The 15,876-nt window shown below is 38.0% G+C and overlaps 1 pseudogene; it reads right to left on the bottom strand.

Annotated features, from left to right (window-relative positions):
* Positions 1-902: 902 nt before the first annotated feature.
* Positions 903-1,577, bottom strand: LOC147451163 (ycf3-interacting protein 1, chloroplastic-like; annotated as a pseudogene).
* Positions 1,578-15,876: the final 14,299 nt, after the last annotated feature.

Below are 15,876 nucleotides of genomic sequence, written 5' to 3'. Positions count from 1 at the left end.
AGTTTGGACTTGGAGTTTGCAAACCTATTGACACTCCCATGGAGACAAGTTACATAGAGACATTGCTATTTAAGTTTGGACTTGGAGTTTGCAAAACCTATTGCCACTCCCATGGAGACAAGTTTGAAAATTGAGTGATGCTGGTGATTCTGCCCATGTCACTCTTTACCAAACTACTGTTGGCTACCTTATTTATATATGCCCAGAGTGTGTACCAGAGTGTGTGTGTGTGTGATATATATATATATATATATATATATATATATATATATATATATATATATATATATATATATATATATATATATATATATATATATATATGTATGTATGTATGTATATATACAATCTATATGTATACATATAACAAACACACACACACACACACACACACACACACACACACACACACACACATATATATATATTCCTCTACCCCTTCTTGCTCTCTCTCTCTCTCTCTCTCTTGCTCTCTCTTTTTCGTGAAAAGTTGGAGCTAAGTTATCTACTTAAGTACTATATATTGAATAAAAAGAGGTAATGATGATTCCATGGTACTATAGGCTTTCAATGAGAATTCAAATTATGACAATACCATCAATTTACTCATCCTAATAACAGATGAAATGTGATGTTCAAGGGATAGCATGCCAAACAAGTTTAGCTACTTTGAATTTTGTGAATGAGGTACTGGAGCAAACCATCACCTCACTCTGAAATGTTCAAACATTAGATGTCTGATTACTTTGAGATTGTTGAATTCTCAGAGCATCCTCCACAACCATTCAATATCCTCCTACCTTTTAAGCATTTGTTATTGCCTCACTTTTGTTAGCCTCCTAATGGAAAAGTTTTCATGCAAGAGACCTTTGATTTCCACATCTTTGCCCGTGTTGATGACTCTACTGGAGTACATCTAGCTCATTTAATTTTGTTCCAGGTTGAATTGCTATTGTTACATCAAAATCAACTTTCACTTTTTGAGCTACTACCCTTGGATCAATGCCAGTGTCTGTAGTTTTGGCATAAGATGACTCATTTGGATCACTCGCAGCTTCTGATTCATCCTCAAGGTTGGGCCAATTAACCATTTTGTTTGTAAGTTTTGAAAAACATTTGGATCAGAAGGAATTCTTCCTTCATATACATCCACAAGAGTAGCTTCCATCTCTTCTCAAGAGCATCCATGTTCATTCTCAACATTATATTGCTTTCTTTCATCCTCATCAACAGGATCTTCAATCATTATTGTCAACCAAACCTAATTGAAAGGTATATCTATTTTCTCCTTGAGAACATCTAGAACCCAAAGAATTTTGCAATTGGCTTCATCTTCCTCCTCCATGGAAAGGGGCATTTGAGCTTGAGTGTCATCATCCTGCAAGGAAATAGTATCTGCATTTGCATAGGGAACGAGCCTATGCGAACGCTAGAGATGAATCTTCCTCTGCATTGGGCATTGGAAGGGAAACCTAATTTGTTATACCAAGAACACATCCTCAAACCTTGGATGAGGAGAGTTGTGAGGGTGTGTATTGTAGTCTCATATGAGGCACTATTGCAACTGCCATCACCATTGCGTGCTTACACTACTTACCTGCCTTATACATCTTAAGTTTGATAACCGCATATTCTCCCTCTCTCTCTCTCTCTCTCTCTCTCTCTCTCTCTCTCTCTCTCTCTCTCTCTCTCTCTCTCTCTCTCTCTCTCTCCATCAGGCTTTATTCAAGTGGGCTCTAGTGCTCAATATAACATGAGCATGAGGGAGAGAGAGAGAGAGAGAGAGAGAGAGAGAGAGAGGAGAGAGAGAGAGAGAGAGAGAGAGAGAGAGAGAGAGAGAGAGAGAAAGGTAGATTGTACATACATACATACATATATATATATATATATACACACACACACACATATATATATATAAATAAATAAATAAATATATATATATATATGCGAGAGAGAGAGAGAGGGAAAAAATCTACAAGAGAAGAGTTGATAGTCCACGCTTGAATCCATATTTCTCTTCTCTACCTGTCTAGAAAAATCTCCCACAAAAAGCTCTCTCAATACCTCAACTCTTGGAAAATCTGTCTTTTCTCTTCTTGGAGAAAATTCAAGTGGGATCCTCGTTGATGTGTGCTCTTGCATCTCTTCTGGTTGAAAGTAAGTAGAGATTTGAGTACCCTTGTATGTGTATTGTTCTAGGTCAATTGGATCAACAAGTTTGTAATCTTGTCCACACTTATCTACCATCAATGCTTGGATTCTGTGGGCAGATGCATATCTAAATGCATAGAGGTTCTTATGGAATGTAAACTCTATAGCATTGGGCTTTACACACTTGTAGAAGGTATGTGGTGAAGTGCGCGAGCGGGAGCGTGTGAGAGTGTGTGCATTAATGGAGAAGAGAGGATAAGAGGAGACCTTGTGTTTGCAGGGGCTTAAACTCACTCTCTACGTGTGAGCCCCCTTATTCTATTATGTACATAATGAATAAGTATAGTGGGCGGGCACCTGGCCTAACCGGCTACATGGGGCTTTACCCCAACAACCTCCCAAGTAAAGTCCCATGTGATCGTGAGAGAGAAAAAAAAACCGTACAAAACCTGTACAAGGCCATCACAAGTATGACCTCAGCGAATGCCCACTGGCTCATTGAATCTGTGTGCATCCAGTTCTAATCGTAGAGAAAGTATAGAGCAATCGACACCATACTCCTCACCAAAGCTGCACACATCCTGCAGGTATCTCACCAAACGCTGCAAAGTAACCCTATGCTCAAGGCCAACGTCAGTCTCACTGCATGACTAACTGCTCCCACTGCAATGCACCTACTACAAATGCAATCTCGGGTCTCGAGATCAGTATCTCATACATTACCTTCGCATTGGATGCTAGATTTGATAAACATACATGCCATAAAGATGCTCAAAACCATGAGAAAATCATGCACAAAATCCACACTCAAGTATACATGAGCTGCCCCAAAGTCTCAACTCCCTAAACTTGGAAAACAATCCTATAATCCGAAACACAAAGTGCATCAACCACACTCTACAAGAGAGGCATATACTAGCATAAACTTGGATGAAAACCAACAAAAGTATGACACAAATTGATGCTCAAAATAGCTGAAAATCAGCCCACATATGCCATTGCAAGGCAAAGAATACCATCCACCAAAAAGCGCACATCATGTGCATCCACATGGTAATGTAAACGAGCATCAAAGCATGTACCAAATGTGTAGAAAATGAGCATCCAAATGAACTGAAAATTCATCTCACAATCATGCTAAAAATGCTTGCAAATATTTCTACAAATCTGTGCACCACACTTTTCGAAATCTGCTCAATCGCATAAATCAATGCACATAACTTGTGATGAATCCACTCTCGAACCTGAGAGTCCACAAGAATGCATACATCCGCAAAGTGTTCTCAAGGTATGCGCATAAATGTGTTGAAAATATCAACCCACACGCTCTTCACTGAGAGAAAAACATCAATCCGCAAATCAAGAGAATGACAAAAGCTCAATTTGAGCTCTCCAAATGTAGCAAATCACCACAATAGGCATACATAATCTTCAAATTTCCGAATACCCTACAGCTTGTCAGCCCATATCTTCCAAACCGTGCAGAATTTGCAGAAGCTTCCTTCTGCAAAGTTGTAGACCATGCAAAAATGGTTGGGAAGTGCAGGAATGGACATAAAATGCATTGTTTAACGGGTCTAAATAGATCTGTAAAAATCTGCAACTGTGTACCCTAGATGTGCAGGCAGTCTGAGTGACGTATCTCAAAATTGGTAGAGATTTTTGAGAAAACTTTCTTCTGCAAAGTTGAAGAAGAAAAAAAACCGATCAAGGTTGGCGAGAATCGGCTTGAATGAAGAAGTTTTGGTAGTCCAAAACAGATCTGCAAAAATGTGTTGTAGTTTTTGCTGCTTCTTTGCTTGCCTCCCCGCCGCTGAGCTCCAATGATGCTCCCAATCCCTGAGCTCTGATACTAGTTGAAGTGCGTGAGTGGGAGCGTATGAGAGTATGTGTAGCAATGGAGAAGAGAGGAGACCTTGTGTTTGCAGGGGCTAAAACTCACTCTCTACATGTGAGCCCCCTTATTCTATTATGTACATAATGAATAAGTATAGTGGGCGGGCACCTAGCCTAATCGGCCACATAAGGCTTTACCCCAATATGTGGATACCCCTTAGTGAACCTATACAAGTCCTCATAAGAATAATTTATAAGCACTCTCATGGATTCATTGGTTTTGATAAATCTCACATTCGGTTTGTGGCTTAGCAAATGCCTCTCCTCTAGATATTCTCCCAATCCCATTGTCGAAGGTATTGTAGCATTTCCTACAATTTGCATGTCTTTGAGTGGATTAGAAAACCTCGGTGGTGAATGATTTGTCATGATAAAGGCTCACTCAAAACTCTCAAGATAGTCTTCAACAAGCCCACCTTAGCTTAGTGCAACTTATCTCTTTTTGCCCCTGGAGGTTTCTCAAAATTTAGGTATGTGTGACCCTTTGGTCTCTAGAAATTGGTTTTGGGTACCTTAAAAAATTGGTCTAGGTATATCCTATTGCTTGCAAGATTTGTTCTTGGCTATACCTGACTCAATTCAAAGTTGTATCAAAAGCTAGAGCAATTTTAGTGAACTACACTTGAAACATCACTCAAAATAATCTCAGGACCAAGAAAGAGGAACTTTGGCTTGTATCTTGGTCTCTAGAAGGTATTTTTAGCTCAAACTTGATATTTGAGATGTACTCAAGTATATCTAGAAGCTCATCACGTGAGATACCCCCACTATGAAGAGGTACACGAATTGTGATCCATGACCCCCAGTTAAGTTTTGACTCCAAATTTTGAGAGTAACTAGATAAGGTCATATGCAAGCTCTGTACCAGTTGTAGGGAGGCGTTGTAGCACGACCTAATCGTAACCCACACAAAATTATCAAATCCGTGGATCGAAAAACCCGGTTAGGGCATGAAAGCACGAGCATCAGATATAGGATAGAGGATTCAAGAGATCATCTCTCCAATGCAAGTAGAGATTAGCAATGGAAAGACTAACTCTAAACCTACTCTAATCACTAATCAATTAATCTCCTACACACATCAAGCCCACCAAAGTCCGAATTTCTATATACTAGAAACCCCAAGCACACTAATGATAAGCACACACTAATTACGGGGATCTTGGCAATTTTAGCAATCTTTAGAGTTTTTTAAACCAAATATGTGTTATAGCATAAAGTATCTATTTAATGTAATTTTCAATCGTCACAAGACTCCATATATGTGTGGTTGACGGAGAGAGAAAGTATAAATTCTAGAGAGATAGTATTTATGGGAGTTACCATTGGAAGAAGGATCATAAATCCTTGAGAGAGAGAGAGAGAGTGACTTCTCTTCTAGAGAGAGAAAGTAAAATCATAGAGTTGTATATCACTACGCAGAGAAAGAGAGAGAGAGAGAGAGAGAGAGAGAGAGAGAGAGAGAGAGAGAGAGAGAGAGAGAGACCGAGAGGGCATAACGTCGTGAAAATGTAAACAAATAAAATCACCATTTCACAACTCATGCCATTAGAGTAAAATATGCTCGCAACGCATGTGATCAGAGTCAAATAATCCATAACATATAATCATACGATAAAGTAAAAAATCATGCAAAATAGAGACAACACTATTTTCAGAGTTAAATAATCCACAACATATATAAATGTGATGAAGTCAAAAATCATGCTAGATAGAGACAATACTATTTTACCCAAGCTTGAGCTTTTTGAAACAACGTAAGTTTGAGGATGTAAGTACATTCGCTAAACTACCACAGGATAAGATCAAAATTAGAGTACAAAAAAGGATAGTCGCCATAAATGTAATGGTCACTCTAAAAGGCAAGTAATTTGCTCCCAAATAGCTTGCACTCACATTGCTGGTAAGCACAATCAAGTGGCCAGTGCATACCAAACCAGCTGTAATTAAATGGAGGGAGAAATCCTCCTTGGTTGTCCAACAGTAAAAGCGATGTCCATTGGTGAGAGGGTTGGCTGATGAATAATCATGTGCTCCTTAGGTTCAAGTCTGAGTACTTTTGTGTACACATAGTACATATGTTTGCATGCCAAAAAGGATTTGTTGGTATTCTCTCGCTTTTGAAAATCCGGACACGTGCATGTTGGACTCTGTTTTATATGAATCTCATAACTATTTTCAGTGAGAACTCGGAAAATTACATGCTCTTGAGACCTTTTCACTTCATCCAAAAATATCATTGTCATACTATTACATGCTTCCAATTTCTTCATGGCCTCTTTAGAGATTCCATGCCTCCACTTTTTCTTCCTTGAGCTCCCACCACCTTCTTTGCAGTCGCCAGCAAGAGGTTGTGGATTTACCATTGAATTCTCTGTCCGAAATCCACTCTGATGCAGCACGGCAAGTTCCTGTGTGGAGATATCTGTCCCTCTTGCTACTGGCCAAACATTTGGAGCAGGAGGTAAATCTTTGACTTGTCTTTTGATTGATTGAGTATGCAAAATATCATGATTACAAAACCATAACCATTGCTCAATTGTTTTACCCTTGAACATTCTTTCGGACCATATACATGGAGCAACAAGACCAATTGAGCGACTATGCAAGATATTGTCACAATTTTTTCTCCCTACCATTCCAAAACATTTTCTTTGACTTTGAATGGGCATTCTCCCGAGGGCCCACTGAGTGCGTGGCACATCACTCTCAAACACATTGTTTCTTTGAGATGACAAAGGTGTGGTTATTTCTTTTTGAGATCCAATATCATCATCAGTGTCACTAGTTTGCAGCGGAATGTTAGAAATACCTGGTGCTTGGGTATCAAACTTGATTTTTATTGGTTGACCGCGATGGTTTCGTTGCTTAGATTCCATGACATATTCCGGCCGATGGGAGCTACTTGTTCCTGTTATGCCCCTCTTTTTGCATTGTACTGTTTCTTTGTCTCCATGCAAAATTGGCTGCGCATACATGGGAGTCCCTGCAAAACAGCCTCCTGTAATAGATGGGCCACGTTGGTTGGAGTTGGAGTTTGCTGAGATTCAACTCGAGAAAGCAAGGTCTCCATTGTGGGACCCGTTCCTTTATAACGCCCAGTAGTATATCCCAAGCGCTTTGCACATTGAATATATGAGTTTATAACATCTGCTACACATGCATCATAGAAGGATATTTTTCTCTTTCCACGTTCACCCTAACCAACTGGTATGTACACTTTCTGATAAATTAACATTGGGAATTTGTGCCCGCTCCCACGGACTTAGACCACCCTATGAAATTCAAAAAACATGAATTAAAATTTATAAATTTCATGTATGAAAAGCTTATAAATATAGATTGTCATAAAGGTACTTACATCTGTTCCAATTTCTCCCCAGTGTGAAATTCGTTGCTCCCCACCATTTAAACCATCTGCTCACTCTTGTGATGCTCTCTGTAGATAGATGCTGTCTCCACCATTTTTTAATTGAAAGTGCCTTTTGAGATGCAAGCACAATGGTCTTACAAGATCTCCATTCCTCACACATATCAATGTGTTGATTTGTTAGATGTTGAGGTATCCACTTTTTAGCATATTTGTGGAGACTCTGCTCCCAATGAAATAGGCACGACCGTTCACGTCCCTCCATGATATTATCTGGCCCGCCATTGAAGACTATTCGAATAGCATTCCAATTTGCACCAGCTTCATCAGAGATAAAACTTGCAAAGTTAGCTGCACCATGTCCATACTTTTCCATTGTTGAATTAAGGTTCTCCCAAAAAATAGCTTGAGTCTTTGCATCCTCCTAATTACTTTTACATATAGCAATTATTTGTAGTGATCGTATGCTGCAAGATATTCAACATAAACATTTTCACACATCTTCCTTTATTTAATGATAAAAAAGACGAGATCTTTAAATACTTAAAGATTACCTTGGATCATAAACTGAGCATGACATTGTTGCCCATCCATCTATTCTATGGGTAAAATCAAAATGTACCCACGCATTTCTCAAGTCACCAGTTTCAATTTTTTTCATCCGATTTACTAGATCAATCCCAGAACCTGGTCCTTTAGTGGACATTTTAAATAGGAAGCACTTGTCATCCTCTTCACCCTGTCCAAGAAATCTACTCCCATGGAAAAAAGGAAACATGCACTTTTTTTGAAGCAATAAAAAATTATCATATCCATCCCCAATAACAACACCTTGACTCTTCCTCTCCTTTGAAACAATTGAAGAAAACCTACATGATGCATCACAAGAAGGCTAAATTTATAATAGTTAAAAAATTAACAAATTCAAGGAACAAAATTGAGTTTCTCTTACCCTTTGGTTTGAACCAATGGCATCATTTCTTCCAAAAAATCATTGAATTGTACATCGGATGTAACTTCAGCTTCCTCACCAATCAAGGAGTGAAGAACAAGTTGTTGAGCCACCAACATTTGAATTTTTCTTGGGCCACCCTTTTCTATTTTTAGTATTGCACCTACCAGTTTCCGCACTCTTGAAATAGCAACCCCAGAGGTTCCTGCCTTAACATTATGACAATGTTTACCAACATGTATTGCCAGTCACGACATTGTACCATCTCTAGGCAAAACATAATAGATTTTGCAGGGACAAGCAGCAACACAAGTAACAACCTTCTGACAATAATGACAAGTTATTGTTGTATTCTCTTCCATTGCAAGGTAGTCCTTTTTGACATGTCTATCCAAATATCCATGAAAATCTCTACTATTAAATTCTTGCTCCTTAATATAATGAGGACACGTTGAATAATTGCACTGCATGCATCCCAAACAGTGGCTTAGACGAATTGTGCATGCTATTGCCATGGTTGTCACAGATGGGCGAGTCCACAAGTGACCATCAAAGTGTTGTTCCATCCCTGTCATTCGTTTTGTTTTATCCTGAGTCGCAGGTAACTCAAAACACAAATTTCCATCATAATGTTGTGGAAGTTCAACAACTTGCAAAGGAGCTCCACATAATGTTAACAGATCATTTAACTTTTTTGCCCCTGGATTTTGTTAAATCCAAATGACGATTGACTGAGTTTTGAGTTGTCCTATATCATCACCACTACTTTCAAGATGCACAATGCTTAAAACATCTTCAGATATCTCTTTGTCATTTCCTTTCTCATTGTCAGATACCTGTATAAATGTGTCTGAATGAATTATCTCAAACAATCTCGAAAAAGATCCATATGTTAAGAAATGCTGATGACCTTTGATATCCCACTATGGTTGCAGTAAGACTTTTGTTAGACCACAATCACTTTCAATAAGAGTAGATAGTGACTCAAAATGGCAAGATGGAGGCAGCAAACTCTGCAAATAGTAAGCACTAAGCAACAATGAGTTTCCCTTCAACTGAATGTCGCGATTGACTATCTGACCACCAACCTTCCAAGTTATTGTTACTTTCATGTTGGGCATATTCTCTCAAGCAAAAGATTACAGGGTGGAGATGCGAGAAAACTGTGGTGGATCAAGTGAAGATAGTGAAGGTTAACGAAAGTTAAAGATAAAGTGAAGGTTGATGAAACTGGTGAAAGTTAATGAAAGATGTGAAGGTTAATGAAAGTGAAAGATTGGTAGGTAGACGAAAAGACAGTTGCATAAGATCTTGTGACGGCTCAAAGAATAATGAAAATCATAATTGAAGAAGTGCATTTAATATATGACGGTTGTGAATGTATGTGCAGTGGAATATGTCATCAAATTTGAGGGGCCATTTAATTTCTAAATGGTGGTTCAAGGACTGCATTTAATGCAGTCTAATAGTGTCTCCATCTTTTGTGTGTGTGTGTGTGTGTGTATATACATATATACATATGATTGTGTGAGTGTGTGTATAAAAAGCGTAACATTCTATATGACCGACTTTGTATAAAAAACGTAGCAATTTTTTTAGTTAAGTTATATATATGCTTCCATCTTGCCATTTTATATATATGTGTGTGTTTTTTTGGTAGTTTGTATATATAATTTTTTTAGTTAAGTTATATACATTACTGTGCATGTGTATAAATGATTTTGTGGGTGTGTGTAAACAACGTAGCATTTTTTAAAGTTAAGATATATATAATTAGCTCTAGAGAGTGTATGTATGTATGACTATGCACATAGTTTTTCCATCTTGTGTGTGTGTGTGTGTGTGTGTGTGTGTGTGTATAACTTAACTTTAAGAATGCTACGTTTTTTATACACACAAACACATACAATCATTTTTTTAAATATATGGTTGTGTGTGTGTGTGTGTAAAAAACGTAGTATTTTTTTAGTAAAATTATATATATGAATCCATTTTGCGTATATCTTTGTGTGTGTATATACATATATATATATATAAATGAATGTGTGTGTGTGTGTGAGTGTTTATACCACAATATCATTTTTTGTAATATATGGTGTGTGTGAAAAAAGTAGTAGTTGAGATGAAAGTGGAGTGAAGTTTAAGTGGAGTTTTAATTGAGATTAAAGTGGAGTGAAGTGAAAGTGGAGTTTTTCTGTGAAGAAGGAGATGAAAGTGGAGTGAAGAGAAAGTGGAGTTGTGCTGTGAAGAAGAAGGAGTAAAAGAAGACAAGGTATTGTGTGTGTGTGTGTGTGTGTGTGTGTGTGTGCGCTTACCTGCGCACGCTTGCCCGATCCACCGGAGGAGATCTATTGGAAAGGCATGGGGGAGCTCCAATGGAGCTCCTATTGGACCTCCTCCGGTGGATCGGGCGAGCGTGCGCAGGTAAGCACACAAACACACACACACACTCACACACACAGTGATACACACTTTCATTCACACACATCAAAACACTTGCACACATAGCACAAACACACACACGATCATGCATACGCACACACATTACACTTGCATACACACACATACATACACCCACATATATAAACACTTGCATTCACACCATCAACACACTTGCACACATAGCACAAACACACACACAATCATGCATACGCACACACATTACACTTGCATACACACACATATATAAACACTTGCATTCACAACATCAACACACTTGAATACATACACACATACACATATATAAACACTTGCATTCACAACATCAACACACTTGCATACATACACACATACACCTATATAAACACTTGCATTCACAACATGAACACACTTGCATACATAGCACAAACACACACAATCATGCATACAGAGACACACATATTACACTTACATTCACACACACACACACACACACACACAATCATGCATACATCCACACACACACACATATAAACACTTGCATTCACACACATCAACACACATACTAAACACACTTACAGTAACAATTACAATGATGTAAGAACACGTCGTTGTAGAGAAGAGGTATACAGTAAAAGTGGATTTGTATTTTTCCTTGCCATGAGCAAGTTGAGAATGGTTTTTTTAAATTTTTATTTTACGCCGTTATGCTGCCAAAATTTAGAAGTTTATATTTGTATTGTCATTGCTAAGAAGTTTTTTGTTGTTTGTAATTGATAGATTATGGCTCGTACACCATCTAAACGTTGCAGGACATGTATCTCTCAAAGTAAGTTCAAATACATTAAGCTATTTGTGTTCTTTTTTTTTTGTCTCATCATACTCACTAGACTAGTTGTGTTCTTATTGTTTTTTGCTTGTAGAAGTAGGATACACATTAAGGTTTGGCACTACAGGGCATAGGGCCAATGCACGATCTTCCATTGCTTCTTCCAATGTCCGTCGAAAGGAGGATATTTTGGGTGATGTGCATGAAGAAGAGGATATATTGAGTGATGTGCATGAAGAAGAGGTGTTCAAAGATATTCATGCTACACAAGGTGAATTGGTGGCTCACAGCGTGTCTGAAGCAACAACAATTGTTGCTAAACCTCACAATCATTCCACAGTATTTGGAAAGGATGTTCATGGTCAAATATTGGAGGAGATTGTAGAGGGTTTTATTCTAAAGAGAGGTGGGGAACCTCCTCGCATTCCTCTCTGCAGATTGATGGAAAATGAAGCCATTAGAGCGGTGGGTCCAGGCACTGAGGGCTTGGTGAAAAGGTTTGAGATTTCTGGATACAATGTGCTTGGAGCTCCATTTCTTGTGTCATTTAAGAAGCCAGGCCATGATCAACATTATGTTTCCGACTTAGACAAAGATGAATGGGGGCCTATTTGGCAAGAAATAAGCGATGATTTTGATAATTCCCTTCCCCTTGAGTGGGAAGACTTAAGGGGAAAAAAATTTATCGTTTGGGATGGTAATCACCGTTTGAAAACTTGGATGCGCTTAATAAAAACACGTAAGTGATTTATTTTTTGTTTAATGTAAAGTTGACTTGTATTACTCTATGCTTTCTAATTTTCTTTTTTGTTGTTGTAGAATTTTCAATGATAAAGTGGAGACATTGTTCTGTGAAGTGTCAATTTGTCAATGTTGATAGAAGTGCAGAGGGGGAACTTATGCTAGCTTTGCGCTCTCAAAATGAGTAGGCACATTTGTTGTTTTGAAAGTTATTGTTGTTACTGTATCGATTTCATTCTACTGCCATTTAATTTAAGATATTGTGGTTTAGGATTGGTAGAATCACTGTGAGCACAAATTTTGGGTAGGAGATCTTCTTGTTCCAAAAACTGGCTGTGGCAAGCAAAGATTCTTTAATGAAAGACTTTCCCCAAGATTGGATTCGATGGATAGAGGTAGAGCTTGCTTGTGAGAAAAAGGTATCTAAAGGGAGTTGGTACAACGCTCCTGCTCTTTTATTAGCAATGCTCATATGGAGGGTATATTTTTTTGCCTTAAAGTACACTTTTTATGTAATTTCTAAAAGGAAGACTTTGACTTGTCTCTTATCAAAAGAGATGCAAGAGATCAATGATCCCTCGATTTCACTGCCAGAAAAGGAAATGGTTGCTCGAGGAAGAGTAGAAAAAATATTCAAAGAAAGAGCTTATAAGATAAACACTTTGTCTTCTCACCATTTATGTTTGAATTTCTACAAAATTGTAAGTTGACATGTCATTTGAATTTGATTTATTTCATTGAAAAATTGATTTGATTTGATCTCGTGCTAATGCAACATAGATGTTGGCCATTTCCAACCCTGCCAATGGCCAGGGGTTCTTCTCTTTATTATTTAACTTCAATTGGATAAGAGAAAAGGATCAAGTGGGCCTTACAAGAGACAAGGTCCACTCTTTGGCAACTTCTAAAATATCACCAGAGAGGTAATAATTTCTGGAGAAAAAATACACATGAAATCATCAAATGAATCAATGCATTTATGGTTTGTTTATTGTTTGCTCTATAGGAAAAAGAAAATATTGCACTCTTTGATGCATTGCCATGTAGATGATGTAACTTCTGAGCGTTATATTAGTGCAATGAAATTTAGAATGTACTTGCGTAAAGAGTGGTATTGGGGAAGTATCTTGAAGCAATGCTTGAGGATAAAAGGGAAAATGATTGAAGAAATTCCGGAGGGCTTTGAAGCATGGTTTCATCACCAATTGAGGGACCACATTGATAAAGCTTTTGTGGAGCTTTGGAGTAAGCTCAACACAAAAGAGTCGGATGAAAAAATTCCAGAGCTTATGGAATCTTCGAGGAGAGTATTATTCAGGTAATAAAATTGATATCTTTACGGTTTTTATTCTATTTTTTACTTAGAGTTTGTATAATAAATAAGTCACTTAGGAAAGGAGCTCAAATAAAGTTAACTGCATTTTATGTAGATGGCTAATTCAGCTTTACGACGATCAAACTTTGTTGGAGAAGTTGCCAATTGTTGCTGTTGAAACTTGGAGGGACCTCTCTTGTCAGGAGTGTATGTATCCACTATATATGAGAGATTATGGTTTGATTGCTTGGGAAATTGAGTATTGCCCTTGGTGGCTAGATTACACTCGAGGCACCTACCCACGTGATGAAGGGAACTTATATAAAGGTTATTTTTGGCATTTATAAAAACTACAAAATTGTTAACGTGCTCATACTATTTAGATTATGTTTGTGAGAAATATATTTTTGTTTGCTTTAGAGCACTTTCTTGAAAGAAATGAAAGTGGTATTGAGGAGATTGGCTCAGCTTCCAAGAAAGCCACCTCTTCGAAAAGAGTAAACAATAGTACAATCTCCTCTATAAAGAAACGATTGGATTTTGTTAGATCCAAGAAGCCCAAGAAGTCTCCTAAAAAGAACCAAAAAGGTGCTCAAGGCTCCACATATAAACTTGCTTGTATAGATATCTAGCTGTCACTTTCTTTCTACTCAACAATTCTTGATGAAATATTTTATTTTCTGATTATGCAGTGCCTTCCATAGATTGTGATGTGACCGTTATTGGCAACATGCTAGATGTTTACAAAATTTCTCTCGATGATGAGAAATGGTAAACACATGTGAAAAGAAAGACTAACTATGTGTGGTGTGTGTTGTGAATGTTTGAAATACATGTATTTGATCGTATGCAGGATCTTGGATTTTCTTCATTCAACCCATGTTGATGGGGAAAAGAGCAATGAAGTGGCCTCTTTTTTTGCGGATTTTCCAACAAACTTTAAAGTTGAAAATTTTTCGGAGAACGAGGTATGCATTCTTCAAAACCACAATGGACAGTCTATGATAGTTTTGTAACTTTAATTAAATCAACAATGCGTATTATGCAGGTCCCTCCATGGAATCAATTCTCTCGAAAATTAAGTAAGAAAGTGGCCGTAATAGCTTCAAAGTATGTGGCAGACAATGGGTGGTACATCACCCTAAGCTCCACTGATCACTTTGTCATTGTGTCTAGCCATGCCATTGAGATGGGATTCAAAATGATGCACACCATCCTTATTTTGATCCCCGACGGTTATGTGCAAAAGACCATTGAGATTGAGAGAGTAAGTAAATTTATTTGTTGATTGAAAAGCATGCTCGTAGTTTTCTTCAATTAGATCACATTCTAATTGTAATTCCGTCTGTAAAGCGGCACTTCGAGAGCTGTCTATGTACCCCCATGTCTCCCACTTGCCCAGAGCTTCTCGCATTGTCTCAAAGCCATCATTGAGTTCCTAGTCTCCGGTGTTGCGAGTGCGATTAAGGTGGTTGAACATCCGGATCGCCTTGTTTGTGTCATGCTCTCTCTGTGTAAACGTCTTCTTTTCTTCAAGGGGTGCGTTGGGGGGGAGTTTGTGAAGCTCTTCATGAATTTTTGCAACTACCTCATTACCAGTAGTTTCATATCCTATAGGCATTGTATAAGTACAGGGAAAATGAAAAAATATCTGTTGATTAGCACCTCCGATTCACTTGTGCAGCATATGCTGCTTGCCTTGTAACATTTATATAGGCTAAAGCAGCATGCTCTCAAAAAGCATTGATAGTGATGGAATAGTGGCATGTGTTAGTGACATGAGGGGTCCCACGCAGCATATGCTAACTTCTAAATTGGAGCATGCAATAATATATGCATGATTTGTCAATATGAATATTATAATCGTCTACTACTCCACCACTAACTTTTAAAGTGGGGCGTGCAATAAAATATGCATGATTTGTCACTACGATTATTATTCCCCTATAAGATTTATAAGCATCTAATAGTGCAATGAGTAGACACCACTAACTGCCTCTCTAAGGGCTCGGGAAACACTATGATTATTATTCCCCTATGAATACTATAGGCATATATAGTGCAATGAGTAACCACCACTAACTGCCTCTCTAAGGGCTCGAAAAACATTATTTGTGGACCCGTCTTTGGAACCTTTTCACACGCATATGAACAGGCAAACTCTCTCTCTCTCTCTGTCTCTCTCTCTCTCTCTCTCTCTCTCT

This window comes from Adiantum capillus-veneris, chromosome 9 (assembly GCF_014529385.1).
Source record: "Adiantum capillus-veneris isolate H3 chromosome 9, ASM1452938v2, whole genome shotgun sequence".
In the NCBI taxonomy this organism is placed as follows: Eukaryota; Viridiplantae; Streptophyta; class Polypodiopsida; order Polypodiales; family Pteridaceae; genus Adiantum; species Adiantum capillus-veneris.
Note: the sequence above shows the minus strand (reverse complement) of the source record. Positions and strands in the feature narration are given on the sequence as shown.